The 3,465-nt window shown below is 42.6% G+C and overlaps 1 pseudogene; it reads left to right on the top strand.

Moving 5' to 3' along the window:
• Nucleotides 1-2,933: 2,933 nt before the first annotated feature.
• On the top strand, nucleotides 2,934-3,077 carry LOC102846291 (annotated as a pseudogene).
• The last annotated feature ends 388 nt before the right edge of the window (nucleotides 3,078-3,465 follow it).

Below are 3,465 nucleotides of genomic sequence, written 5' to 3'. Positions count from 1 at the left end.
ACTGAAAAGGTAAGGAGAAGGTATACAGTCCTGCTGTACACCTTCCTTGATTTTAAACCAGGCAATATTCCTTGCTCTGTTTGGACGATAGCTTCTAAGTCTACGTCTAGATTTCTTCTTGTTGTTAAGTGTTACCGTCGAGTCGCAGGCGACTCATAGCGACCCTATGAAGGAGAGTCCTCGACCCTTGGATGCCTTTCATCCTCTCTCCAGGTTCATAAGGTTTCCGGAGGCAAACATTATGGAAGTGGATGCCACTCCTCCTTCCCTAGGTTTCATAGGAGCATAATTAAGTGTTCTGGAATTCAGGCTTTATATGATCCACACAGGTGGTGTGTTACGATCTTGCCACTAGATGGAGCTTCTTGGCTTTTGAGTTAAGTTGCTGCGCTTTCTCATATTACTTTTATGGGTCACTGTAGGAAGGAATTACTCACTAATCTCCCCCAAAAGCTGTAAGATGCATATAGATGCAGAGAATGTAAAGAGCTCTGCCTGCTCTCTGTATGTGGTCGTGCGCTACCACTGGGACACATCTTGAGCTTCTTTGTTCTTAATGTCCTCTGGTGGCTTGGTGGGTTGAGCTGCACTTCCAACCTAAAGACAGGCAGTTCAAATTCATCAGGGCTTGTCGGGAGAAAAGATAGCAGTCTCCTCCTATGCAATTTACAGACTCTGAAAACCCACTAGAGTTCAGTTATAACTTGGTCGTGAAAGAGAGAGATGTCAATGATATTTTCTTCAGGAAAATGTTTTTTCTCAATTTTGTTCAATCTCTTGCTGTTTTTCGTTATTCCGTGAAGTTGCTGCACTTCCCATTTAATTTTTTTAATTTTCATGACAACTTTAAAAAATGGCACAAACAACTCCTACATTGCTTTTCTCTCAGGCTCCCGATTTACTAACATTTTCTCATTTTCTCTCTTTCTCCCCTTTCTCATTGTCTGTCATCTGTACAATTGACCCTTGGGCAAAACCAGTTAGAACTTTGAGGACCCAGTTACACACAGATTGTTTCCCCTTGTTGCTATTCATGAGAATATTCTGAGTGGCAGCTTAAAACAACAGGGATACTAATAATCTCCAATTTTCATTTACTGGAGAAAGGAACTGCTCATGTTGAGATGATTAGCATCATAGGCAGTGTTGTAAGCAAATACAACACATGAGCTTCACACACACACATGCATACAGATGGGTCACTCAATTTAAACTGTTGTTCAGTTCAAAGGCCAACTGTAACTTATACTCAGATTTTCAACTTCTGGGGAGGCTAGCACCTCTAACCCCTGTGTTCAAGAAGTATTCATATGTGTATGTGTGTGTACGCACGTGCCCACGCATGTGTGTGTCAACTTCTTTCTCCAGCCAGGCAGCGTCTAACTTGAACTGATGGCCTCTTGCTGCCATGCTAATTTTTACATTATTTCCTAAACCATTTACAGATGGGTTGCAGACGGGATCCAATCTTCATCTTAAAGAAAAGGACACTACCCTGCAAAATGACAGCATAGCTAGCAAAAATCAAGAAAGAGACGTTAATATAATACAGTAAAACCTATAAACACCAGAACCTGTACAAATATTGTCCACTGAGAAAATATAGGAAAGTGGTAACAGTGCATCCAGCCTGTTAAAAATGGGAAATTTGTGAAATCTAGAAAACAAGGCAATCTCCCCAAATCTGAGCTCGCAGAGGTTTCACTGTCCTACCTAATCCACAGACCTTGTTCACATGTCACTAATTTATCCAATAATGTCCCCTGTGGAAATGAGAAACAAGAAATAAAAAGCAAAACAAACAAGGAGAGGGGGAGAAGACAAACAAGAAAGCTTCTCCCTCTTTCTTTCTGCGCTGGCTGTTGTATATCGTTAGTCTTCTCCAGTGTGACATGTCCTCAGGCGTTCCTGTCTCTTCCGATCCCCTTCAGAACATTTTTGAAGGCCTGATAGTTGGCATGGCGCTCCACGTAGACATGTCTGGTGTTTCCTCATGATTACATTCAAGTCGTGATTTTTAGAAGCAGGAATGTCACAAGAGCAATGCTGGGTTCTTCTCCGTATATTTGATCATGGAACATACCAGGTCAACTAACTTTTATCATATTGTATCTTCTGCTGTTAACACAGGTAACCTCTGGGGGGAGTGAAGTCAGTATGAAGAATGCTATGTCTCTGGTGGTTCGAATCCAACAACCACTGCAAAGGAGAAAGATGAGCAGTCTCCTCTGGTTGCAATTTACAGCCTCAGAAACTCGATGGAGGGTTGCTGTGAACAAAACTGAGGACAGTGAGCTTTTGAGTGACATTGTTAAGATAACTACTCAGTATTGCATGTTGTTATTGTGTACTGTCAAGTCAGAACCAACTCAAATAGCTTATCCTCTAGCAGGATGATGAGAGCAGATTACCCATCTTCCTCCTGCAGAGAAGATGGTGGATTCAAAACCACGAGCGTCAATTGCAACTCGTGACATCACATGTGTGTAGAGTAGAATTTACTCGATAGAGTTTTCGAGGCTAGCAATGGTTCTGGAAAATCACCTCATTATACCCTATTCTGGATGAACTTTAAGATGATAAGCAAGGCCTCTGACAAAGCAGAACAGTTGAAATTCAAATGTTTACTCCTGGAGTAAATAACTAAGAAGCAGACACAGCATTGATTGGATTACTTTGTTGTTGTTGTGTACCATTGAGTCAGAACTGACCCATAGCTGACTCTCCTCTAGTTGATTTTCAGAGGGGTTAATCACATGGGAAAAGATTTCCCATCTTCTCTCAAAGAGCAGCTGGTAGATTCAAATTGTGTGCCTTCAGGATTGCAGCACAGCTTCTTGACACTATGCCACCAGTAATCCCTTTACTTAGACTTTAAAAACTCAGATTCTGGTGGTGGCCCTTGTTGCTTCCTCACCTTCCCCGCCGACATCATGCTCCAGTTCCTGCTTGGATTTACTTTTGGAAATACCATTGGAATATACCTGGCTCAGAACTAAGAGATACCAAACCTGGCCAAAAAGCTTGAGGACATCAAGAAGGACTTGGATGCCAAGGAGAAACCACCTAGCTCTTGAGGGCCCCCCGCTGTAGGCCCTCTGGGCCCTCATGGATCGGCCTTCCCCGAGAGCCTCCTCACCCTCGAACCAGCGGCAGGTGGTCATCGCAGCCTCAGCAAGGTTCCTCTTTGCTGGATCCTGAGTTGCCTTAGAGCAAAAATGGGGTCTCCGATGGAGAGCTCCGCCACCTCCCCACATGCTCTCCCCTCACCCTTGTTCCAACTGGATTACGATGCTAGATAGTAAACATAACCTTCAAATTGAAAAAAAAAATTGACATTAATAATAATAACAAAAAAAGAGTTAAAAATTTTTTTTTAGGTCCATGATCCACCTTGAGTTGGTTTTTGTGTATGGAGTGAGGTGTGGGTCTTGCTTGAGTCTTTTGCAGATATTTTTCCAATTT

The sequence above is a fragment of the Elephantulus edwardii genome, unplaced genomic scaffold, assembly GCF_000299155.1.
Source record: "Elephantulus edwardii isolate Elephantulus edwardi_28Jun2011 unplaced genomic scaffold, EleEdw1.0 scaffold00137, whole genome shotgun sequence".
NCBI lineage: Eukaryota > Metazoa > Chordata > Mammalia > Macroscelidea > Macroscelididae > Elephantulus > Elephantulus edwardii.
This window is presented reverse-complemented; position numbering and strand designations above follow the sequence as displayed.